Below are 27,942 nucleotides of genomic sequence, written 5' to 3' on the forward strand. Positions count from 1 at the left end.
AGAAAAATTATTATATAACACTAGACGAGGCTCAAATCTAATAACAAGTGTACTGTAGTTTATTCTGAAATACAACTTTTTTCTTTTTAATTCCCTAATTTTATTAAAGATAAAATGATAATAGGACAATCTTATCTGTAAAATAAGTTTTAGTCATATTGTACTTGGCTTGATTATTTGCATAAGGTGCAGCAAGAATAATCATTTACCATACTAGCTCCCTCTTTAAAAAAAAAAATGGCTTTGTTGGAATCTTTTCCACAAGGAATCAGATTAGATCTTTTTAAAGGCCTCGCACCCAGCCAACAATTTAACTGTGCCTGCAGATACCTGTTTGAATTGGGTGAATGCCTCTCTTTTTGAGGTTCCAAGAAAACGTGGGGTTCCTGGGCCTATCAGAAAGTGATGACGTTCTTTACTTACGACAAGTCAGGATCCTGTAAAGGACAAGGTATGTGGTCAGTTTTTCAAAGGGCTTTTATCACATCTATAGGTAGCCTGCTTGAGACTGGATCAACAATCCTCATTAATACATGAGCTCTCCATAAGAGTCCTGGAAGATTTTCTCTCCACTCAATGGCACAATTTCTAAAATTATCAGAAACCTATATGTAAGAGTACTCAGAGTAATATTGCTGATTATAAACCATCCCAAAGAAGGATCAAAGTAAAACAACATTTGTGGATGACAAAAGTCTTAGAACAGTCATGGTTAAAGACACAATATACAAAGTAATTTGGTTACTTTTGTGACATACAACAATTTTACATAATAATCATAGTCACTACTGATAAGATATATTAAGACATATCAGAATCACAGAAATCTCATACAATTTTGGAACACATACTAATAACCCATTTATATAAATATAATCCAAATAAGGTTAAACACGATTTCATATTTGACAATGCTTTCTATATGATTTTTATTATACCAAATAAGCTGAACATGTCTCGTTTGGACTTCAGAAGACCTAACATCAAAATTTAAAGAAGTTAACAGAACTGGATTTAAAATTTCATTTTGGAAAGGTTTTCAAATATAAAAAGATTAAAACTTGATATCACGTAATGGAATCACAGGTCATTGTAAAATAAGTGATTCATTACCCAAATGATAACTCAGAGATTTAAAAAAAACAAAAGGCAAAAGTCTTTATTCTTTGAGAGAGGAGACCTTAATTTCCCAAACAATAAGCCCTTGAAAAGACAGCAATTAAACCTGTCTCTCAAACCTCATAAATAAATCTATTAAATTGTAATAATCTTGATCATAAGATATAATTTTCTTAGACCTTTTTATAACCTCTTATATTTTTTTATTAAAAAGTTGGTTAATGCTCCAAGAAAACCTTGCTAATATGACACAGGGGTTCAGATGTTGGTCTTGCACTAGTATGCCTTTGACATTAATGTTTAATTTATAGAGAAATGCTGAACTAATTTTGTCTCTCAAAATTGGCCTTTAAAACCTCACATGTTCACCTATTCTGAAATAGTCCCTGGGCCCCAAAGCACTGAATATAAAGTTTTAATTTCTGGCTCTGTTTCTCATGAACACAGTATATTTTGATTGTCATATTTTCCAGGTCTGAAGATGAGGCTTTAATTGCTGTCAGTGTTAAGATTTAGCAGGACTTGGTGTCCTTTTTAGACCTATACACCAAAGCCCTGTAACTTAACAGCACAAGGACTTTAAAAGCAATACAGAAAGTTACATGGATGAGATAATCTTAATTTTTAAAATGTTTAAATTTAAGTTTTCCTAAGCAAATTGAAATTTAGTAACAATAATCTAGGAATTATTTTGATAAAATGTAAAATGTGTTAGGCCAGTTACCAAAAGGCAAAAAACTAAACAAAACAATAAAAACCCATCTTCTGCAGTGTGATTACTTTTCCCTATGAGGAGTCTACTTAGATAACCTGTGAGTCAAAACTAATGAAAATGGTACTTGAATTTGTTAGATATAGGAAGAGATGTCAAGAGCGAAAGTTTTCAGTTTCGTAGAACAATTTACAGTCAAGAGCACAGAATGTCATATTGGAAAAAAATATTTCCTTTAGACCTTTAGGATAAAACATTTTTAGCTTTGTGCCACAAGAACAGTTAGAAGCTGAGGGAAAAAAATTACAGGAGCTGACAAAAAAGTTAAAGGAGAGAGTTATTATCTCAGGCTTTCTCAAAGGAGAGAGAGCTGAAAACAGTGAGATAGGGTAAAAGTTGAACTTCTGGGTTAAAAAAATAAAATATTTTGTAATTTTATTAAACATACATAAATATCTTAAAACACAAAAATCACACAGAGATTGAGAGACAGACTGGTTTGTTAGAGAGAATTAAAAATGAATGGCAAGTCAAACATAAAATTCTAGAAATCTACCATAGGATTTTATAGGGAGGCCAGTATTATTTAGATAGATAGTTTTAAATTTAGTTTCTGCCTTTTAACTGGACCTCTGAGTTCTGGGCAGAGGCCACAATGAAGCCTTTGTCTCCAAAAACAGACATATCATGAAACTTGGCCAGGTAATGCTTTTACAATGCATTTTGTTACAAGGACATTTCTCTAATTGTCTAAACCATGTCATTTCTTGTCTTAAACACCCAAGGGTGGCCCCTGTTGTATGCAGTAACTATTTTAGTCAAAAAAAAGAAAAAATCAGGTAACATAACACAAAAGCAAGCAGTTTAAGGTCTGAGAGGAACTTGTCTGTTTGTAGTCTTGGAGTTCCACAATGAAAAAACAGAGATATATCCCCAGAAGGGAGTCTGAGGCCTTCACTATTTTCTTTAAGAAATTCCAGGCTGTTAGAAATTATTTTAGGTCCCTATGTAGCAGAGGGTAGCAAGAGGAAGGAGAGATAGGCAGAAGTAAATGGAGCAAACAGAATTCAGTCAACTGAGACGGTTAAAAAAAAACCTTTTTCTCAAAAAGAAAAAAGATAATGGGAGAAAACAAAAGTAAAAAGGCCTTTTAAATAGATATATTTAAACACTGCATATGTATGTAATACATGTATATGCAGTATTATGCATATGTGTACACACATACGTCTTGCATATTAGCTTTTAATTAAGCTGACTTTTAACCATTGAGCTCTTTAAAATATCCTTTTAAATCTCTTATTACTATAGTTTATCTGGAACAAGCTGATGATTTTTCAAAAGTAACACAAATACCAATCAGAAAAGATTTGATTTACAAACCAAACCCAGGCTGCCATGTTGAAAGAAGGACAGAACCTTAGCTACTGAACTACAGCATGGAGTAACCACCATTATTGCTCTTTCAGTCCGGCTTTGCTAGTAAAAAGTGGCCTTGTTAGATAAATAAAGCCCTTCAGCTAGTCAAAATCTTTCTTTTCCATTTTCCTGGCCTTCTTTTTTTCAAATAGCTGTGGGAATTTAGGCAATTCAAAGGCTGTGTTCCCCATAATTTGGAACTTTCCTTCAGATTTAACCAAGTCAAGTAGAGATGAGATAGATGGTCAAACCCAATGGGAAAAAGACTAAAAAAATGAACAAAAACAGAAACAAATAAACAAAATATCAGTTAGGCAAAATAAATAAATGATCACACAATTCATCAATTACTGAGTGCTCTAATGATAAACAGAATTTAAGACCACCTCGTTGTTAATCTTAATTTTTAGTCATTAAGGAGAATTTCCAAGATAAAACCCCAATTCAGCTACTTACCCAGAAATGGGGCCCAGGCTGAAGACTGCTCTCTACCACTTCAGAAGCAGGGAAAAAACTCTCAAACTTGTCTTCCCTGTTGGAAGTGAGCTAAAGCTCCAGAAAGGAGTTGCCTGCCCTCCATCATTATGTAAGCAGAAAACTCACATTCTTTGTTGTTAGTGAGTGAAACACCAGAAAAGGAATTGTACAGCAAAATAAACCTCAGATCCCAACCAAATTTGAAATATTAGAGATTTTCTGGAGTGGGGAGCTCCTATGCCTCAGCAAATTTTCCTACTGGTTAGAGCAATAAATATAGCTCAAGTTGGTCCCAAATACTGATCAAAGAGTTACCAAAGGTCAGGGCCAACTCCACTCAGAGTCCCTTCTGATGACCACCAAGTTGTAGACCAAAAAGTACCTGAGGCAGTTCCCAATCAATTTAGAATTTTATTCTGCTAAGTTTAAGAATATGTCCAGGAAAGCAGTCTGTGTCTTTCACCAAATATGATTTTTAAGAGCTTCAATATTTAAAGGGAAATAACAGTCTTGGGGAAAGAGGGAGTCGTATTACTGAATCCACATGTTGCAAGAGGAAAGGAACAGGTAGGGTAATAGTCAATTATAAAGTCATGTCACACTCACTAAAGTGGCACTTTACATAAGATAAGTGGAATGTAGAGTCGCTACCTGTGGAGATATTTAACCTTTTGTCTGTAGTTATCCGCTTACAAACAAAAAGAAAGGCAGTTTCTTGCATGACTCAATCCATGAAATTAGGACATTATCCCATTTATTTGTGTCTTTTTCAATTTATCAGTTTTATAATTTTTGGTCAACATATCTTTCATCTTCTAGTTAAGTTTAATCCCTAAGTATTTTATTTTTTGTTGGTGATGTAAACGGAATTGTTTTCTTAACCTTTCAGATTACTGTTGATATCTAGACATACCACTGATTTTTGTATTTTGCAATCTTGCTGAATTATGTATTAGTTTTAACAGTTTTGTTTGTGGAGTCTTTAGAGTTTTCTATGATTATGTCATCTGCAAACAGGTAATTTTCTCTTCTGATGTTTATACCTTTTATTTTTCTTGCCTGACTTCTCTGGCTAGGACTTAAAGTATTATGTTGAATACAAATAATAAGAGTGGACCTCCTTGCCCTCTTCTGCACCTTAGAAGAAAAGCTTTCAGTGTTTCTCCGTTGATTATGATGTTTAGGTTTTTGTTTGTTTGAGACAGTCTCTCACTCTGTCACCCAGGTTGGACTGCAATGGCGCAGTCTCGGCTCACTGCAACCTCTGCCTCCCCAGCTCAAGTGATTCTCCTGCCTCAGCCTCCCTAGTAGCTGGGATTACAGGTGTGTGCTACCATACCTGGCTAATTTTTGTATTTTTAGTAGAGGCGGGGTTTCTCCATGATGGTCAGGCTGGTCTCAAACTCCTGACCAAAAGTGTGATCTGCTCACCTTGGCCTCCCAAAGTGCTGGGATTATAGCTATGAGCCACTGCATCCAGCAAATTGTGGGTTTTTATATATCCCTTTACTGTGTTGAGGTTCATTTCTTCTATACCCATTTTGTTGAAAGGCTTTTTTTTTATCATGATGCGATGTTGAATTTTGTCAAATGTTTATTCTGCATCTATTGAGATGACCATGTGGTTTTTTTCTTTCGTCCTGTTAATGTGTATCACATTGATTGATTTTTTTTGTATGTTAAACAATTCTATGCCAGGGATAAATCCCACTTGATTATGGTTTATGATCCTTTTAATGTGCTGTTGAATTCTGCTTGCTAGTATTTTATTGAGGATTTTGGCATCAATGGTCATCAAGGATATTGAACTGTAGTTCCTCTTCTTGTGATGTGTTAGGCTTTAAAATCAGGATGATACTGGCTTGATAAAATGAATTTGGGACTGTTCTCTCTTTTAGTTTTTAGAAGAGTTTAAGAAGAATTGGCATTAGTAAAATGAGCAAATCACAGAAGGACAAATACTGTATGATTCCACATATATGAGGTATCTAAAATAGTCAAACTCATAGAGAATAGTGAAACTCATAGAAAATGCTGGTTGCCAGGGCTAGGCAAAGGCAAAAATGGAGAGTTGTTTGGTGAGGATAAAATTTCAGTTATGGAAAATGAATAAGTTCTAGAAATTTGCTGTATGATATAATGCCTATAATTAAGAATACTGTATTGTGAAATTCAAATTTTGTTTGGGGTACATTTCATGTTCCGTACTCTTACTACACACTCACAAAAAACAAAGAAAAAAACCACCAGCAGGAAGCTTCTGAAGTGACAGATATGTCTATTACCTTGATTGTAGTGATGTCACAGGTGTATGCATATCTCCAAACTCATCAAATTGTATATATTAATGATGTACAGTTTGTTGTATATCAATTATACCTCAGGAAAAATAAAGTAAGTTAGAATAAATTTTCCAATCTGGTTCTTTTTTTAGATTGTCAACTATTCAACCACATCTTTTGCACTTTTATATAATTCCATTTTATAATTTGTGTGTCAATTCCTATTAAAAAAAAATCTGCCACTACTTTCAAAGGAATTGCACTGAATCTACAGATTAACTTGGGGTTTACTGATATCTTAACACTATGAAATCTTCCAGTACATTAATAAAATATATTATTTGTTTTGGTCTTCTTTGGGTTTCTCTCCATAATGTTTTGTAGTTTTAAATTTAGAGGTCTTACATATATTTTGTTAAATTTTTAATAAAATTTAGGTATTTGAGGGGCTTTGTGGTACTGTTATTGGTATTGATTTCTTAGTTTATTGGTTCTGGGTTTCTGTTTTAAATAAACTTTGTAGTTTGCAAACATTTTAGATTTACAGAAATGTTAGAATGATAGTACAGAGTTCCGGTATACTCCTGACTCAGTTACTTTCATTATTAATATCTTATATTACTGATGTATTTTTGTCAAAACAAGAAAATTTTATTGGTGTATTTTTAAAAACAGTAACTGAATTGCTTTTAAATTTTATTTTGAATTTTTTTGATAGTATATAAAAACAACATTGATTTTTGTATATTAAAACTTGTGTTCAGTGGTAAATACATTTATTAGTTCTGGTAGTTTACGGATTTCTTTGAATTTTCTACATACATAGTCATGACATTGTTGAAGAATGGTATTTTTACTTATTTATTTACAATCATTATGTTTTTTATTTCTTTATTCTGCCCTATAACACTAATTAGCAACTCCAGGCCCGGTGTGGTGGCTTACATTTGTAATCCCAGTACTTTGGGAGGCCAATGTGGGCAGATCAGTTGAGGTCAGGAGTTCGAGACCAGCCTGGCCAAAATCGTAAAACCCTGTCTCTATTAAAAATACAAAAATTAGCTTTGCATGGTGGCGCATGCCTGTAATCCCAGCCATTCAGGAGACTGAGGCAAGAGAAAAACCCAGGAGGCTGATGTTGCAGTGAGCCAAGATTCTGACACTGTACTACAGCCTGGGTGACAGAGTGAGACTCTTTCCAAAAAAAAAAGAGGAGGGGAGGGGAGGGGAGTGGAGGGGAGGGGAGTGGAGGGGAGGGGAGTGGAGTGGAGGGGAGAAAAAGAAAGAAAGAAGAAAGAAAGAAAGAAAGAGAGAGAGAGAAAGAAAGAAAAACCTACTAGGAATTCTAGCACAACAGACATCATGTCAGTATCTTTGCCTGTCACCAACTTAGGTGGAAAATGTTCCTTTATTCTGTTCATGTGGTGAATCAGATTGCCTGATTTTTTAATGTTAAATTAGATTTGCAGTTCTGGAATAAACCTTTCTTCTACAGAAATTTTAACACTTGTATTCTTTAATCAATCCTCTCTTGTGGGACCTTTGTTATTCTAAGCATTCTGGCATTTTATTTTATTTTTTTTGAGACAGAGTTTCTCACTTTTGTCCAGGCTGGAGTAGAGTGGGGCGATCTCAGCTCGCTGCAACCTCTGCCTTCTGGTTTCAGGTGATTCTTCTGTCTCAGCCTCCCAAGTACCTGGGATTACAGGCGCCTGCCGTCACACCCAGCTTGGTTTCACCATGTTGCCCGAGCTGGTCTCGAACTCCTGACCTCATGATCTGACCGCCTTGGCCTCCCAAAGTGCTGAGATGTCAGGTATGAGACACTGTGCACAGCCATATTATATTTTAAATAGCATTGTAATAATTATCCCTGCAGCTAAATCATTACATACTTTCATAATAATTTCTCCATGAGCAGTCCCTAAAAATTGAATTGCTGGGGCTTTTACTATTTATTGTTATAAAATTTTTCCCTAGAAGTTTTGAATAAACATATCCTCTATTTCTATCAAAAGCCCCTCCTCTACAGATGCTCCTCGCTTATTACGATGTTATGTCCCAAATAAACCCATCAAACAGTTGAAAAATTCTAAGTTGAACCACTGTAAGTTGGGGATTCTCTGTATAACATTAATATATATAGTAGCCAGATCTGGATGCTATCATGGTTTAAATTTCCCATTTTGTAAAGAAAGATGTATCATTTTAATTTACATTCATTTATTTATTAATGAAGTTAAACTTTTTTGCAAATATTTTTTGAGGATTTCCTTTTAGTGTAAAATGCTTATTCATACCCTTTGTCTATTTTTCCAATTAGAGTGGAAATTTTCTATTAAATTTTCTCTTAATGATTTGTAAAAAAAATTGTTGTATTTATCTTCAGCTTTTGTATCAACTATATGATATGATAATAGTAGAGTTATCAGAAACAAGTTAGAATACAGATTAGAATCTGAGCGATTAAGGCACTGACTTTAAGTGGTAAATTAAGGATGATGCAGATTTTATAGGATGGTGAACACTATGTTCTGAAGAAAACAGAAAGGCTTTGATAGGAAGATACATGACCTATTTTACATTGTAGAGCAGAGGTCAGCAAACTATGGCCTTTGGGCCAAATCTGGTCCATTGACATTTCTGTAAACAAAGTTCTATTGGAATATGTCTACAACCATTCATTTAGGTATTGCCTATGAAAACTAACATGCTGTCATGGCAGGGCTGAATAGGTGCCACAGAGACCACATAGCCCACAAAGCCCAAAATATTTACTGTCTCTTTACAGAAAATTTGCCAACCTGTTTTAAAAAGATAACTCTGGTAGCTGGATGAAGGAATATTAGGGAGACATTAGGTGCACGGAACATATTTGGAAGGAAACTGCTAGTTCAGATAAGAATGACAAAGACCTCGTCTAAGGCAATGGTAGTAGGTAGGCATGGAAAAGAGGAAAAAAATAAGAGATATTTTGTATGCAGAATTAGAGGTGAGAATAGAAGATTAACAAAGGTTAAAACAAGAGAAAGAGTCCAAGTTTTCTATTTTTAGTGACTGGAAGAATGGTGGTGTTCTGAATTGAATTGTGATAGAAGAAAAACAGTGGGGGAAAGAAACATGTCCAGGAACAATGATTTTCATTTTGGATAAGCTCAATGATCTCTAAGGCAAATATAGTTGTGGGGTCATTGGTTTATAACTGGTAGCTGGTATTTTAGGAAGACATGGAAGAAAATGTAAAATAAATACAAAGTTCCCCAAACATCTATATATAAACATTTGTTGAAACTGTCATTAATTAACACCACAGAGGATTACAGAGAAGTTAAAGTAAATTAAGTCCAGATATATCAAAAAAAATAATTGCAAAATATATAATGATAAGTTTTTAAAAAGCAAGGTACAAAGGATACTACAATACTGTATATGGAAGATTTTTAAAACATAAAATGACATAAATTGTATATAGACATACAAATGTAGAGATGACAGTACAACTTCAGGATATTAAGATAATAGGCAGGAGAGGAAGAGAAGAGGAAGGGGGAACTAGCTTGATCTGCTACATTATATTTCTCTTTTAAAGAGCTGCCAGTAGAAGTCACTGAGAGTAAGGTATAAATTGTTAGGAGAAAAGTTAAGAAAAGACAGGTCCCGGGCATCAGGAAAGGAGGTATGTCCTCAAAAGAAGAGCACAGAATGTACTATTCAACTTTGCAGACAAGTCAAGTAAAATAATGATTAATAAGCTGTCTATTATCAGTCAGAAACCTTGAAGATAGTTTCAACAGAATAATGGGGGTGGGAGCCAGATGGTGAGGGGTGGAGAGGAGATACTTGGCACTAAAGGAATGGAGGCAGTGACAGCAAATGGCTCATTCAAAAAGGCTGGCAATGAAGAAGGAAAGAGAAGAGAAAGATATACAGCAGTTTAAATATTTATCTGATGGTTCAATTTGAGACCAGGTAGGTAATCAAATAACTCAACTTTTTTTTCCTTTGCAAAACTTCAAGTTCTTATAGTAGCAATATAAATATCTTTTTTCCTTAAGGGATTATCTCTCTATCTCATATGTTAATATGATACAAAAATAACATTAAGAGCTTGGTTCAAATTACATAACATGGATAGTAGTGTTGCAAAAGTTGAGAAAACGCAAGTCATGAGACTGAGGGATTTTCTTTCTTTCTTTCTTTCTTTTTTGAGACGGAGTTTTGCTCTGTTTACCCAGGCTGGAGTGAAATGGCGTGATCTCGGCTCACCGCAACCTCTGCCTCCTGGGTTCAGGTAATTCTCCTGCCTCAGCCTCCTGAGTAGCTGGGATTACAGACATGCACCACAGTGCCCAGCTAATTTTTTTTGTATTTTTAGTAGAGACAGGGTTTCACCATGCTGACCAGTATGGTCTCGATCTCTTGACTTCGTGATCCACCCGCCTCGGCCTCCCAAAGTGCTGGGATTACAGGCGTGAGCCACCGTGCCCGGCTGGGACTGAGGGATTTTCTAGGTGTACTTCTCACCCAGATAGATCCCCACAAAGTGGTATGTATCTTGAGCAGCCACCCAGTCCAGAATCTGTCCTTTAACCTTTCAGACTTAGAAACTTAATTTCATCAATGTGAACACACTTAGCATATTTGAGAAGGTGATTCATCCTAACAAAGCTCATCAGGCTGTGATATTTAAGCCATTTTATTTATTTACAGTAAGGAGTTTGATTGCCAAGCAGTCTAGCTATAGTGAGCCCTGACTAGTGAGTCCACTTATCCCTAGGGTATTTGGGAAGCAAGGAAGTAGGATAAAGAGTTACTCATAGGAATGTGTACTGGCATCTGGCTTTGATGTGACAGTCTTTGAAACAGCTACTTTCCTGTCGAGTGCCCTCTTGAATCGGCCTAACAGAGCATTCTCTCTTCAGGTGAAGGCATGCTCTTACAAATTTGCTGCTTCTGCCCCTTTATTTCTAAATTTCCTTTTGAAGTACATATCCATTCCTTACCACTCTTAATACCTTTCTGCCTAAGAACAGACACATCTCTTTAAAATGTTCTGTTTTTCTCTGCACTGAACACACTATGCATGTTATTGCTTAGATTTCTAAGTTCTTTGAGGACATCGAGGATCACTCCATATAGATGACAACATTTCATTTGTAATGATGACTTTTACCATTTCTGAGGACAACTATAATTCCATTGTTTATTCTATTTTTCTTCAAGTAAACTTATTTCTTTACATAAAATTTTTAAAGGACACCTTATATTACTACCATCAATTACCAACCCAGTCTGTATATGACAAAAGTAAAAAAACCAAAAAGATAAGCATAATAAAGACACAATTATATTCTTTAGTAATTCATTTGTTTCACCACTACCTGTACACTAATATGCCATCACTTATTATCACAACTGCTCAAACATGACATTATTTGTATTTTTTTCATGCAAAGTGTATTACAGTCCTGCAAGCCTAGCCTGTTATTGATGATTGCAAAAGTATTACCTTGTAATAACATCAGCACTGCTCTGATTTATCAAATCCTGATGTGAATGTCAGCTCAAACTTTAAAGAAAATATGAGTTGTTTATATGAAATGTTCCTTAGGATAATATCATTTAAATGAGACAAATTTCCAAAATTAGTATTTCACAAAATTCTATAAAAGAGCTCTAATGGTGCACTCAAAGGGCTATCATTAAACCATTTATTGCTGTGTAGGTGCTGATCTTAATTTTCTCAGATACAAAAAGGTGTAGTTCTTTTGGACCTATAACATAGTGTGTATTTTGGACACATGGATATAGGGAGTGGAGCACTACACACTGGGGTCTGTTTGGGGGAGTAGGGGAGGGACAGCAGGGAGTGGGGAGTTGGGGAGAGATAGCACAGGGAGAAATGCCAGATATAGGTGATAGGGAGGAAGGCAGCAAATCACTCTGCCACGTGTGTACCGATGCAACTATCTTGCATGTTCTTCACATGTACCCCAAACCCTAAAATGCAATAAAAATAAATAAATAAATAAAAAGATTTTTGGGACTTCTCATTTAAAGAATAGCAATTGTACATGTCATATAGCATTAAATCTTTATTTCCAAACTTAGGTTTAAGGTGATATAGAAAACCTCAACCAAATTTTAAATAAAATAGTATCTTAGTAATAGTTTAGGTACTATATGTGTAGGAAAAACAATTAAACTCAATACAACTGATGAGCTATGTACACATCTTAATCTCAGAGCTTTTTTGCATTAGTTTCAAACACATCTTAGAAAATAGTGGATATTTGTTGGCTATTACCTCAGCATACATTTCTATTTTTTCTAACCAAAAGAAACCTGATTTCCTTAGGAGAACTTATGCAACCTCATTATAAAGTGGCCATGTGGTTGGAGTGGACAGACCTCATCCCCAGGTTGAGTCCTGCAGAGCGTCTTGCATCTGACCACAGTGATTATTGATCCAGGAATGGGGATGTATCACATTTTGGCCAATATAACATTACAGATTTGACAAGGACTCCTACAAGTGAACAATGTTGGACAATGTTTCCTTGCCGCTGTGGGAGTTCCAAGAACTTTCCATGAATAGTGTGAGACGGTGAAGTTCCTTAATGCTGCCATGAGGGGATCTAGCATGAAAACTAGTCCAGCATCTGGAGGAAGACAGAGCCACAAGAATCAAAATGGACTCAGTGTCCAGATGGCAACATATATTGATGAATTGAGTCTCCCTTAAAGCCTAAAATTAGAGAAGTGTGTACACATACACGAACTCATACTCCCTAATTTTTTCTTTCATAATCCACTTTGGTTTAGGTTTTCTGTTACTTCCAAAAGCCTCCCAGCCAATGTAGGAAGGTAATGTGGAAAACTGGAGAGGGTATTGTGGTCAGGAGGTCTGAGTTCTGGTTTAGTTTTGCCACTATTTGTGTGATCTGAAGCAAGTTCTTTATAACAAAACACTTTAACCACTGTATCCTTTTAACAACAAGGGCATTCATTCTAGATGATTTCCATTTATATAACATAGAACAAATTGGCTAGATGTTTACCAATTTCACACATATTTCTGAGTGTGTAGGATGACTGTATTTATTGGCCTCTCATTAGTTCGGCTGAGTAATTGTGATACAGTTCTAAAAGATGGGATGTAGACCAAAGTGACAAAAACTACACTAAGGTCTTTTACTTCATATGATTTCAAAATCTTCTCCTCCCTCTCTTCAATGACTATGGAGGCCAAATACCGAGAATGGCAGAATCAGGGATCTCTGATTTTTACTAGACTTCCTCCAAGTTTTCAACCTAATTTTCACAAAACATTTATAAAATATTCTGAAAACGTTCCAATATATTTTTGTTCTTCCAAGAAAACCTCCTGGATTGATAAAATATTTGTTAATTGCACACATGAAACTGCCTCAGAATTACTTCACTAATAAATTTAAACAGAAATTATGTATGACTTACAACCTTGACCCTAATTTAAACCTAGTTTACAAATTAAAAAAAAAAATCTTAAAGTTAACTGCTATTTTTTAAAATTCCTAAATGTGTTGTTATACAACATTTATTTCTTATTCACCTGGAGTCTGATGCAGGTAGAGCAGCTCTCCTAGAATTATGAACAAATAGGGTAGAGTAGGGTGTTACAATTCAGCGTGAAATAATTGAGGCATCCTGTGATGGGTGTGAACTTGCCCCTCAGCAGATGAGAATCCACTGCAGAGCCTTGAGTGGCGAAAATGGCATGATTAAGGAGCCAGTCAAGAAGTGAAATGACCGAGAGACACTGATAATCTTTTCTAAATCAATGTTGGACAAATTATCCCACTAGCTCAGGCAGGAGGAGACATTCATTCATTCAACTGATTCTTAAACCAATCTGGAAATTCTAAGTCAGCCTTCTAAATTGGATTTATTTCATTTCTCCTAACTAGTCCCAGACATACCTTTCTTCATCACTCTACTTATTGAATACAAGGAATAATTCACTAATGCAAAACAGGATCCCTCCAATTCTCATTTCCATCTAAGATTTTGCAACCACTGAAAATTGAGCCACTTATGCATAACTCCATTTCCTTGCCTGCCAACCCAAACTCACAAGGAGAACCATCTCAGCTAGTTCTATTTATTTTATAAAGGGTACCATTACAATGTAAACTCTTCAAAAGCAGGAACAGTATCTTATTTAGCTTCAGATAGCCAATGACTGTCTCAGTATCTTGCATTCTGCTCCACTGTTTATAGAATTGACAATGGTCAGGAAATAAGATTCTCGGTCTAGTAGCGATCTCTTGATACCCAATTATCTTGGCAAATGAAAGGGGGAAGAGACACCACCCACAGAGAAACTGAAAAGTTTCTGTGCAAAGAGAGATACTGTTCCCAGCAGTATCTGCATGGCAATAAACACCACTGCATATTTTCTTTTTGCTTTTCTATGGTGGTTAATGTTATATACATACATAGAGACATGTACACACACACATACACAAAAAAAAAGGTAAAGTTTTAAGAAAATGTCTTATTCATTTCTAATATTCTGTATGAAAATACTTTTTTCTATTTTTTTTACATGTCAAACTTTCATTAAAGATTTCTGAATGAGTAGAAAAGGTTAAAGCCCCATGCAACATCTATACTTAGAGAGGTTTTCTGTGTAAGTTTCTTTGGAGAGGTGTGCTTGGGGAGGAAAAATTTAAGATAAAGTTGTGCTGATTGTTGGAATTTAGGTTAGACTGGGAATATCTGATGTGTTTACAGTCATCTATTTGCATGGAATGGAAAGAGACTACAAAGAGGATATTTTTCTTCACTCATCCCCCAAGGTCTTCCAGTCTTTTGTCTAAACTCTGGGGTAAGGAAAAAAGGGCCAGCCAACAGAAGCAAGAAGAGCTGTTTTCACAAAGATTCTCTAAGAAATAGAAACACACTTTTAATTAATTATTTTGGAGACAGGGACTCACTCTCGCCCAGGCTAGAGTACAAAAGTGTGATCACAGCTCACTATAGCCTCTAATTTCTGCACTTAAGTGAACCTCTCATCTCAGTCTCCCAAGTAGCTGAGATCACAGGCTCATACCACAGTGTTCTGTGGAAACATACTTAAAAAAATTTTTTTTTAAACAAATTGGTAAGAGTGACATTCCATAAACTCTAGGCCCTTGCAAGTTCACCAGCCCATGCCCAGTTACTCCAAGGAAAAGGCCTGGGTGGCTTAGAGCTCCATTTCCATGACTAATTAACATCACCACACTGAATTTGGCTCAGCCTTCTTGAAAGCCACAACTAGATCACTGTGGTGTTGGGGAGAAAGGTGAGCTCAAATTTGTTAAATGTTTGCTTGAAGTGCCCAATATACTTGGAGGATGTTCAGGCTTATTTGGTGGTGACCACCTATGCCAGTCCACACAGAGTGGTTGTTATTGCTGGAGGACAGGTGAGAATGGCATTTCACATTCACCTAACAGTGCTCTCACCTTGGCTTGCTTTGACTCAGTAAGGAAGCAAGGCAAAGGATATACATGAGATCAGAATATGGATTTGTGGCTGTAGCAACCAGAAGGTTCTCTCAGAGTCTGCAGATCTCACCCTCCAAAGGAATGAATCAGTAGATCAGAACAGCTCTGAAATGTGGGCTCGCTCTCTACTTTTTACATTTCTGGCTTGATCAGGTAAGGGGCAACCCACAATCAAGAGTCTATCCTAACACCATGAAATAAATGTTTGTTGTGCCATAGTCAGATAACTAAGTTACTTCTTTCTACCATTTCTTGCTACATTAATTGGACCAAGTTGATGTCTGGTGCAGCAGACAGGCTATAGTCTACTAAAGACAAGAATTCTGTTTTTGAGTAAACAATCCACTTTAGACCAACTTTGGTGGTAGCAATGATTGCCTACCCAAGAATATTTAGAGAGGCTTGTGCAGATCTGTGAAGATGAGCAGAAACCCCATCTTGTCCTTTGCTTTACATAAAAGAGAATCAGGTGAAATCAAATGATGACAAGAACTGGGGCTAGACTACTGCTCCTAACTCAAGATACAGACCCTTTTAAAGGGAGATTATAAAGACACATGCACACATATGTTCATTGCAGCGCTGTTTGCAATAGCAAAGACCTGGAACCAACCCAAATGCCCATCAATGATAGATTAGACAAAGAAAATGTGGCACATATATACCATGGAATACTACGTGGCCATAAAATATGATGAGTTCATGTCCTTTATAGAGACATGGATGAATCTCGAAACCATCATTCTCAGCAAAATGACACAAGAACAGAAAACCAAACACCACGTATTTTCACTCATAGGCGGGTGATGAACAATGAAAACACTTGGTCACAGGGAAGGAAACAATACTCACTGGAGTAGGTGGGGGGTGGAGGGGAGGGGAGAGGAGGGACAGCAGGCAGCAGGGAGGTTGGGGAGGGATAACACTGGGAGAAATGTCTGATGTAGGCAATGGGGGGATGGAGACAGCAAACCACCATGGCAAGTGTGTACCTATGCAACAATCCTGCAGGATGCAGGATGTGCACATGTACCCCATAGCCTAAAGTACACTTGAAAAAAAAAAAAAAAAATATATATATATATATATATATAGAGAGAGAGAGAGAGAGAGGGAGAGAGAGAGAGAGATTTAATCTCTATCTAGTTTGGGTTCTCTCAAAAGCAGATCCTGGGGCAAGAATTTAAGTGCAAGTATATTATTTAGGGAAAACTAGTAAGGGAGTGGAAAAGTGTTCTAAAGAAAGAAAGTAAGCCAATAAAATGTGCATTATTAAGCCAGCTACCCTTGGATGAGCAGAGGTATAGCACCTGGATTATCCCACCTTCTTGATAAACAAACTGTTATTTATAAACTGTCACTGACTGAAGACTGCTCCCTGAGGGAGTGCTAATTCCCCAGAATTCCTAGCCAGCCACACATGGACGGTGGTTCAGAAAATGCCTTCAAATGCAGAGATGTACATATCAAAAGTTGAAAGTACACTGGAGCACAGTGAAGTCATTTTGAGAGAAATGGGAAATGGATATTATTATATACTTATTTAACTAGAAGAGGCATAAAACTTGCCTAGATAAGGAGTAGTCAGGGCTTTGCACCAGCAGCATCCCTGTAAAGACTATGCAGTGATTTGCAGGGCTCATGGTGGATTACCTCTCCAACAGCTCTCACAGGATGCAGGGCAACATATTTATTTAAATAGAAAAATAAAGTCAGCTAATGGGTTTGATAAGGATATGGTCTCTACCATAAATATGAGTTAAATTTGCAGCTACAAAATTTTAATGAAAATATATTTAAAGCACATAAACAAAATACTATGTGCTAGAAGTTACATTCTTTGCAATTAATAAATTTAGTATATAAAAATTTAGCATTTTAAAGTAAGCATGCATAAAAGGGTCTTAGTTTAAAACATTTTTAGTTAAAAACATTTAGAAGCCATATGAGCAAAAACAGCTCATAATTACAATTATGTGAGCTACTCAATTATCCTTTAAAAAAAGGAGAATAAGATTCAGAGGTTAGGTAGCTGGGTGGCAGGCCCCAAATGCACAGTAAAGCTGGGTCAGCTAGGATCCTTTGAACACCAGTCAAACAATCAGACTGAAGCTTCTGACCTAATACAACTGGCACTGCCCACTGTGCCCTGGATGTCACCACAGGCGTCAATGGCATGCTCCTTTATGAACTTGCTCTTGTTACAACTGGTGTGACCATCAGAGTTGGTTCTCTACAGGATTTGCTGTTTTGCAGTACCAGTCCTCAATTCAATATCTGTGGTAATCATAAGCAGAGCCTAGGCCTCTTTCACAGTAAGAAACATCAGAAAAAAAGTGCCTAATATATTGAGCTCTATTACCAAAACTTGTAAAATAGGGAACTCTTGAGAAATAAAAAAGACAGTTCTCACATTAACAGCCAAAACGCAATGACTAATGTCCCCAACAAATAGCTGTCTTTAATTATAATTATTTTTGTTTCCCAGAAATCTCTCTGCTGAGATTTTGTTCCAATCCACTGCATTATTTTGACATGGTGGTGATTTTCAATTTAGTTTCTGGTGTATATGTTAAAATGAAGACCATTCTTTATTTTTGATCATGCCACATGCATGAAAATTCCCATTATGTGAGTTACTATTACATAGGGTAAAGACTTGGAAAAGTTCCTGCATATTCTTTTTGTTGTTGTTTTTTGTTTCTTTTCCTGCATATTCTTGACAGAAAACAATATGAAGTAGGGTAGGTAGGAAGGAAAAAATGCAGACTTTCTCTTAAGTCCTAGGAGGTTTAGTTATGTCTGTTTATTCTCAATGCAAGAGGTCAAGTTCAGAAGAATGGGACAATCATATTTCACAGCTAGTCAAAGATGGGCATCATGAGAATACATGAGGCTGGTTAGAATAATAAGTTTGGTAATATAAAAGTTCTGGAAATCTCATTTGTTGACATTAGAGAACAGGGGTCTGCAAACTTTCTAGAAAAAGCCTGATAATAAATTTTTCAGGTCTTGTGGGCCTCTGTTGCAATTATTCAAGTCTGGTGTTGTAGCCCCAAAGCAGCCATAGATGATATACAAATTAATGATTGTGGCTGTGTGCCAATAATATTTATTTACAGAATGATTACCCCAAGGTTTGTATTTTGCCAACCTCTGTTAACTTAATAGTAACAATACAGATACTTTTTCAAGAAGAAATGGGAAAAAAAAAGAAAACAAAATAGTAACAATACAGATACTTAATACTCAAGAAGAAATGGAAAAAAATGGAAAAATGTAAAGTGTTTAATCTGCCTCTTCCTCTTTGTAAACAGTTATGTCCAGAAATCTGAAAAGAGTCACAAATGCTCAAATCTGAATAACCTTAAGTGATCCTTTGTCTATACATGTTCTTTATTTCTTGACACTATTGTGCATTTTTCTTGGGCAGCAATCTCAATAGCAGTTCAGTACATTGGAGCTTGACTGTCTAGGTTCAAAGACTGGCTTTGTCAATTACTAACAAAATGACTTTGCGCAGGAGACAAAACCTAGAGAAAAAAAGCAGCAGAAACCACAGGAGTGACAGAGGCGTGGAACACAGGAGGTACCCGACGAAGATGACTTAAGACTTAGGTAACAACTGACTGAACATGTACCACTCCTACTTGTCATGACAGTGGAGCATCCACCTTGTAAGAATGACAGTATAATGAGAAAAACAACACACAAATGTATTAAAGAACACTTTGAAGAAACTCACCTTTTACTTAATATCACCACGGAGGAAATTCTGGGGAGTTTAGAATTTAGAAAGACTTTGTGCCATGGAGAAAGATGGTCATGAGCAATAGTACTTAAGTTGTTTAGAATGAATAAAAAATATTCAAAATCTCCTATGTACAGTATAGTCACTTTCTCAGTGACATTGGTCAATGACTTTTATCCAGGAATGCAATAAATTGAGAGGTTACATATCTGTATCACTTTTTATTTCTTCCATAATAAATTACCGCAAACGTAGTGACTTAACACAACAACATTTTATCATCTTTTACTTCTGTAAGTCTGATATGGGTCTGATATGACTGGACTAAAATCAAGGTGTTAGCAGAACCTATGCCTTTCTGGAGGCTATAAGAAAGAATTCATTTCCTGCTCACTTAGATTTTGGCAGAATTCAGTTTCTTGCTGTTGTAGGACCAAGGTCCCTGTATTATTGCTGGCTATAAATTAAGAGCTGTTCTCAGCTTCTAAAGATAACCACATTTCTTGGCTAATGGCCCTCTTCCTTCAACTTCAAAGTCCATCAACAGCAGGACAAGTCTATTCAAGTCACATCTCTCATACCCACTCTTCTGATTCCCTCTTCCACATGTAAGGACTCGTGATTAGAGGGGGCCACCTAAGTAATCCATTATAACCTCCCCATCTCAAGGTCCTTACCCTCAATCACATTTGAAAAGTACCATTTCACATGTAAAGTAACAATCACTTGGGGATAGGATAGATTATTTTACCTTCCACAATATATAGTTACCTTTCCTAATCTTTGAAATAGGAAATCTGAAAAATGTCAACCTACCTTTGAGTATTTGGACTCAAAGGTATATATAGTCCTTCTGATTTTTGAAAAAGGTCTCCATACAATAGCAATGACATACCTATGAATATGCACTGATCCTATGTACATATAAACTCAAAATTTTGTCTTTTGAGCAAAACAGTTACTTTGTTATTAATTACTATAAGAAGCACTGAACTAGAATCCAGGAGGCCTTGATTGTAGGTTCTACCATGTAACCCTGAAAGAGTCACTGAATCACTGAAGTTATTTGGGACTCAGTTTCCTAATCCACACGACACAGAATATGAACTTGGAAATTCCTAGGTTCCCTTTTAACTCTGACTATCTGTGATCCATGATCTGAAAGAAAAAGCGTAGGTGGGAAAGTCATTCTGGATTGTTACAAAAATGAAACAAAACTTATATAACAAAAATTTATCAGAAATAGGGGAAAGCCTTGATATATTTTCTGCCCAATATGTTTTTAATTTAATTGTTTTTGCTATTTAGGAGGGTACAAGTGTAGGTTTCTTACATGCACATATTGCATAGTGGTGAAATGGGCTTTTAGTGCACCCAATACCTGAGTAGTGAACACTGTACCCAATAAGTAATTTTCAACCTTCATCCCCTCCCCATATGTGTTTTAATGTCATTTCAGGCATTTGCTTTCCATTAGTCAAGGTTATTTATGTTTAGCTTTTATCAATATAATTCTTATATTTCACTCTCACTATTTCATTTCCATTTCCATACCTTCTTACATTATTCATCTCTTATTGCCTAACCTCAGTATTTTTCTCCAAAAAACACAACAAGTTAGCTTTGCTCTCTCTTGCCATATAGTATATGCAACAAGTCCAAATCAATCTATTCCTTCAGTGTCAACTATAATATTAAGGAATGAATTCAGGTTGAAGATCCTAGCGACCTAAGTAATTTCTGTCATCAATAGTATTTTCCAATTTTGACATGAAAAAATCTAATAGAAAGGACAGTATAATTTTACCTGTATTGAAAACCAAGCACTAAAGACAATTTTTAAAAGCTAAGCAAAACAATAAAAAACAAAGTAAATGTACTCAGCTTAAAATGAAGTTCCCTAATCTGCTTCACTATAGTGATAACACATACACGGTAATTTATTTTTTAAAAAAAGATATTGAAAAATGATCAAGTGTGGGTGCTCCATTTTGATTAGTCATATGTTGTATGTGCTATTTAAATAAAGCTGCCCCAAGTTATATGAATTCAAGGACCCTTCTAGGGCAAAGTCAGAGGTGGAAGAACTGCCTACCTAAAGAATTATTTCCTGCTGAAAGAGAGTATGAACCACAGGAGGAGATAAGTAAAACAGGGGTAGGTTAACATTATTTAAATTTCAGATTCTTAGTGGAATACTAACATAGTCTGTTGTGCTAAAGTACTGTCTTTTTTATTTTTTATTTTTGAGATAGGGTCTGGCTCTGTCTCCCAGGCTGGAGTGCAGAGTGATGAGATCTTGGCTTACTGCAACCTTTGCCTTCTGGGCTCTGAAGCCATCCTCCCACTTCAGTCTCCCAATAAGCTGGGACTACAGGCATGTGCCACAATGCCTGGCCAATTTTTTGTAGAGACAGCATTTTGCCATACTGCCCAGGCTGGTCTGGAACTCTTGAGCTCAAATGATCCTCCTGCCTTGGCCTCCCAAAGTTCTGGGGTTAAAGGCATCAGTCACTACACCCAGCCAAGTACTGTTTTCTTTTTTTTTTTTTTTTTAATAATAAACATGAGCTCACACGAGATTGTTAAACAGGGGAGTAATGGTAAAATAATAAGGAAAGTGGGTTGGTTCATACATAATTTTTCATAGCACTTTAATGCTTTGTAATACAAATACTGAAGTACAAGTATTGCAGTTAGCTTCATGATTGCACCAGGCCTGGGGAATATAGCACTCAAATGATGACCTTTCACAGTGTGGGACCCCATTCTTCCCTGGGCTTGGTTCAGCCATATGCTCTATTTTGATAGTGCTTATTTTGCAGTGCTCTCAGATCTTTGCAAAAGCAGTATCAGACAATGAGTCAGAGCCATCCATCTCTCACAACTCTATATTTCCTGCAAAGTTTGCAACTGTTTCTCCATATGCAACTTCTGAGGATCTTATTTCTATCACTCATCAGTGTCTACCCTTCTGTAAATTGTCATTCTTTAAGCTAACTTCAACTTTTTAAAAAAGGTAAAGCTCTTTAAGTTAATATGGCATTGCTGTATTTGTTAGGAGTTTTATACATCCTTTCAAATGACCTATTATTTTCATTTGGGATGTTATTGTCTGTTAACACTATAGCTCGGTGGTTACCAGACTTTGTTGTGTATTAATTACCTAGGGATATTTTAGAATACTGTGGCCCAGCTTCTCTCCCAATTCCATTTAATTCAGAATTTCTTGAGTGTGGGAGCCAGGTAAGCAAAGTTTGGGAATCACCTCACTAAGTAGCAAAGTTTGGGAACCACTGCTTTGTTCAGAGTTTGAGAGGGCTTTCCCAACTTATTTTTTCCTTAGGCTCTTATTTTAAGTGAGCCATTTTCTTAAAATGTGAAGATTTTCAGGAATGTATTATACATAGCATATTATAGCCAGAGGCTTTGCCATTTTTTGGCTTCTGCTATGGTCTGGATATTGGTGTCCCTCCAAAATTCATATGCTAGAACCTAATATCCAATATGATAGCACTAAGAGGTGGGGTCTTTTGGGAAGTAAGTCATAAGGACTCTGCCGTCATGAACAGGATTAGTACCCTTACTGAAGAGGTTGAAAGGAGCTGCCTTGTCCCCTTCTGCCATGTGAAGATGCAGCAAGAAGGTGCCATCTATAAGGAACAGGCCCTCATCAGACACAGAATGTACTGTTGCTTTCATCTTGGATTTCTCAGCCTCCAGAACTGTAAAAAATAAATTTTTGGTGTTTATAAATTACTCAGTGTAATGTATTTTGTTATAGCAGCCCAAACAGTTTCTAAAATAAAAATAATGTAAAGAGAGAGGAGGATTTGGTGAATTAAAAATGGGTGATTAAAAAAATTTTTTTTTAACTCGAGACATTCTGATTTTTTTTTTTTTTTTGAGACGGAGTTTCGCTCTTGTTACCCAGGCTGGAGTGCAATGGCATGATCTCAGCTCACTGCAACCTCCACCTCCTGGGTTCAGGCAATTCTCCTGCCTCAGCCTCCTGAGTAGCTGGGATTACAGGCACGCACCACTGTGCCCAGCTAATTTTTTGTATTTTTTTTAGTAGAGACAGGGTTTCATCATGTTGACCAGGATGGTCTTGATCTCTTGACCTCGTGATCCACCTGCCTCGCCCTCCCAAAGTGCTGGGATTACAGGCGTGAGCCACCGCGCCCGGCCTCTGATTTTTTTTTTGGAGTGCAGCAGCATGATCATGGCTCATGGGGCTTAAGTGATCCTCCTACTGCAGACTCCCAAATAATTTTGAATGCAGGTGTGTGCCACCATGCCCCCCTTATTTTTGTATTTTTAGTAGAGATGGGGTTTCCCCATGTTACCCAGGCTGGTCTTGAACTCCTGGGCTCAGGCAATCTGCCCACCTTGGCTTCCCAAAGTGCTGGAATTACAGGTGTGAGCCATTGCACCTGTTCTAAAAATTTTAATAATAAAAATAAATTTAAAAAACACCATAAAGAATGCATAAAAGTATACATAAGTATTTTATTAATATGTATTGCCCTTTATGAAGTGAAACAGTGGAACAGACTCCTGAGACAGACTTGTTCTCCAGATCTTTAAGGTAAAGCATAGGCCAGTGTAAGTATAACGAGTATGTTCTGTGACCTCGCCATTGGCTAATGAGCAAAGTGCATCATGTTTACACAGTTTTACAGACTGGCCCAATCTACTTTCTTACCAAGCAGTCTTGCCTTTTCCTGTGTCTCCCTAATCTTGCTAACCTCTGATTCAACCACTATCACTATGCTACCTAGAATTTGCTGTCTCCTTCATTTCTTTTCTTTTTCATTTTTAGATAGGGTTTCACTCTGCTGCTTAAGTTGGAGGACAGTAGCTGCATTATGGCTCTCTGCAGCCTCAACCTCCCTGGCTCAAGGTATCTAACTGCCTCAGCCTCCAAGTAGCTGGTACTACAGGTGCATGACACCATGCCTGGCTAATTTTTTTTTTTTTGGTAGTGATGGGGTTTTACCATTTTGCCCAGGCTAGTCTTAAACTCCTGGACTTAAGCAATCTTCCTAACTCAGCCTCCCAAAGTGCTGAAATTACACATGTGAGCCACTGGGTCTGGCCCCATTACCTTTCTTAACCCCTATCTTCAAATCACATTTTTTTCTGCCTCTCTATTCTTTTATTATTATTATTAACCTCTGTGAGCACAGAACATGCCTCTCCATTCTCATTGCTACAAATCAGAAACTCATACCTGAACTTCTGCTGGCCTTTTTATCTTCAGTTTCTACCCCCATTAAATATTAATGTCAGTGCCAGGTGCAATGGCTCACATCTGTAATCTCAGCACTTTGGGAGGCTGATGTGGGCAGATCACCTGAGTTTGGGAATTCGAGACCAGCCCGGCCAATACAGTGAAATCCCGTCTCTACTAAAAATACAAAAATTAACCATTCATGGTGGTGCATATCTGTAATTACAGCTACTCAGAAGGCTGAGGCAGGAGAATCACTTGAATCCAGAGGTGGAGGCTGCAGTGAGCCAAGATCACACTACTGGACTCCAGCCTGGGCAACAGAGGGAGACTCCATCTTAAAAAAAAAAAAGTCAGTTCATTTTCCTAAAGTGTATTTTCACTTCCTCTCAAGCACTGATTTAAGTCTTATCTTTTTTGTAAAACCTTCTAAGATTCTAACTCATATCCATCTTTCCCTTCCTTAAACACTTAAAAGTATACACAGCTCAATCTTTCTAATCATAAAAAAATGGCAGCGAACAAAACATTGTATTGGAATAAGCTTTATGACTTAACAAAAAAGGTTTTTTATGGTGTAGTCTATGTCCTTAAATAATGCTGAGTACTTATTATGTATAAGACTCTTCAAGTATTACTTTTAGTTCCTCAACAACTAGATGTACTTTTGTGTAGTCTTCTCCATTTTACAGATGGGGACACAGGTACAGAAGGTTAAGTGTGCTCAAAGTTACACAAATCAAAATCCAGACAGTTCTTGAGTCAGTGTTCTTAATAATGATCCTAAACTGCTTCTCAAGAAACAAATCACTTATATCTGATATTTTCCATCCCTTAAAAAATAGAGTTAAATCTACCCATCTTTATTACCCTAAATGAAAAGTAAAGCACTTTGTAATTTACAGTTTAAATGAAGACTATCATTTACCTTTATTTATAATCTGGAATATTCATTTTTTCCATGCAATAATTATTTCATTTTTATAAGTAAAGGTTTTTAACTATTCAGGAATTTCCTTGTAAGTAGAGACACATGATGTACTTATGTACTTTCTGCTTAGAACCCTAGCTGGATCTATTCAATATATTACTGATTGGTGGACACCCTTGCAACTTGTAGGGAAGTAAAGCATAAAAGTATAAAAAGAAATAAAAGTTCCTATAATATAAAGTTAAGAATACTATTTTAAAAATTGCTATTGTGATAGTTTTCCATAAACTATTCAGATAAGGGCAAATTCACCTTCCTCAGATTCTACTAGAAGTCTGATCCTTTAGGTTAATGCATTCTGCTCAAGATTTAGATTCAGAACTAACGGAATAAAATTATCTATTTCAAGCATACTTTGGTCGATACTTTATCAGTGATATAATATCATTTAAATGAGCATTACCTTGAGAGATTTTGACTTAAGGGGAAAGTTTCACTGTAACTCTTAATTTTTTAGTAGTCACATGTTTATATGTATCAGTTTTTCCTTGGTGGAGCTTTAATGTAATTCTCCTTTATGAGATGCTAAGCTCTCTGCATTCATGTAGTCCCAGGGGAATATGGCTAATATAGATAAATCATATATATAATGTTTGCATCCAGATGTAATTCATTTTTTGTCTTAATAAATGGACTTTTCTTTATCCATAGGCTTTCTTGCAACATCTGTGATCCTTACAGACTACAGAAAATACAGCAGCTTTAAGACACATGTAAAAAGACAAAGATATTTTGTGATGCTCCATAAACACTGTACATCTGCTATTTATCTGGCATATTAATTTAATGAAAGCTACACAAGGCCATAGACTTATAATGTATTAATGATGAAAGCAATTTCATAAGTCACCATATAATGTTAAACATTTTCAAAACATAAGCACACCCTAAGGGATGAAAAAGCTGTAGGGAGTATTCATTTTTATAAGATCACACAGCGTTTCGTGTTTTCTTTTTTGAGATGTAGTTTCACTCTTGTCACCCAGGCTGGAGTGCAATGGTGTGAGTCGCAGCAACCTCCGCCTCCCGGGTTAAAGCCATTCTTCTGCCTTAGCCTCCCGAATAGCTGGGATTACAGGTGTACCACCATGAGCAGCAATTTCTTTTTTTTTCTTTTTCTTTTTTTTTTAACAAAACTCCTTACTAATACCTAGTTAATCATTAATTAGTTTATGGGTTTTGGTTCAACCCCTAACATTTGCAAATCACACAATTATCTCCATTCTGTCACTTATGGAAGCCAGTTTCATTTGTTACCCTGAGAATATGAGACATTCACAATCCAATTCCTGACTACACTTGATTTCAAACAGATCGGAATAAGTTCCAGAATATAAAATATTAACTATTTGGTAGTCATCTTGCAGGTATTTTGTGGGTATGCTCTAATTAAGAAATGCTTCCTTTTCCGAGGAAAACTGCTGAGGTTGCAAGAGTGATTCCAAAACCACAATTCTTAAGAAATCACAAGTTTAACTGAAATCATAAAGATATTTTGTAAAAAAAAGAAATCACTCCTGCTGGTGTTTTATGTATAAACCTTTTTCTAACTTCCAGCTCTCTCATGTTAGGGCACCACAGTAAATAACGTATAGGCACAGTGGCATTTTCTAGTATCATGTCTGGAAATATCTTAAACGGCACCTATAGCAGCATCTAGGGAAACTGAGGCCCAAAAGAGTTGATGTGACTCGTGCAATGACACCAATTTGCTAGCAGAGCCAAGATAAGAACCAAGTTTGGTACTTTTCTGCATCAGTCCTTTCTCGGTGCTGCAGGAGCCTTTTACTTACTAATTTAACCCTAGGGAAGGGTAGACCATCGTGGCATGGTAGAAGCGTGGATATTCATTTTCTAAGGAATGATCACACACCTTTGTCTATTTGCATTTAGTTTCTTTAAAAAGTAACAGCACCTCTATTTGGGAGTGCTTTTAGAAACAAAAGCAGAACATACGAACGTGCTTTTCATTGATGATTTACACTGTGCCGTTATAACGTGCGCAACTTTGTCCCGGGCAACTGGACTTATTTTTAGTGTTATTTTCATCTCCTGCTGCAGAAAACTAGAGATTCCCCTACCCGCACCTGCATTTCACACAACAGTACTTGTCTCTTCTCCTCCTTCACTCCTAATAAAAACACCTTATCCCGTTTCTTCCTGTCTGCTCTGCCTCGTCTCAGCAGTCTTACTTATTAACTTCCACCACACTGAAAGAAAACGCACCCTCTCACCCTCACTCTTACGCCACCTTCAGGAAGCTTCTTCCTTTTCCGTCTCTCGCTCGCTTTTGTCTGCCTCTAGGTCACTTTTGTCTCGCGCGGTTTCCGGAACACGGCCCGGAACTACAGCGAAAACACACTGCGTACGCGCGCTCTATCTTCGCCGCTGTGCGGCTTCTGTTTGATTGGCCAGTTCA

The 27,942-nt window shown here is 36.6% G+C and overlaps 1 long non-coding RNA gene across 1 annotated transcript in view; it reads right to left on the reverse strand.

Moving 5' to 3' along the window:
• Positions 1-27,875, reverse strand: part of LOC118143721 (uncharacterized) — an 89,967-nt gene extending 62,092 nt beyond the window's left edge. The window contains exon 1 of the long non-coding RNA XR_013523756.1: positions 331-27,875. This is a non-coding gene — a long non-coding RNA (uncharacterized LOC118143721). The remainder of the gene's footprint in view (positions 1-330) is intronic.
• Positions 27,876-27,942: the final 67 nt, after the last annotated feature.

The sequence above is a fragment of the Callithrix jacchus genome, chromosome 11 (assembly GCF_049354715.1).
Source record: "Callithrix jacchus isolate 240 chromosome 11, calJac240_pri, whole genome shotgun sequence".
NCBI lineage: Eukaryota > Metazoa > Chordata > Mammalia > Primates > Cebidae > Callithrix > Callithrix jacchus.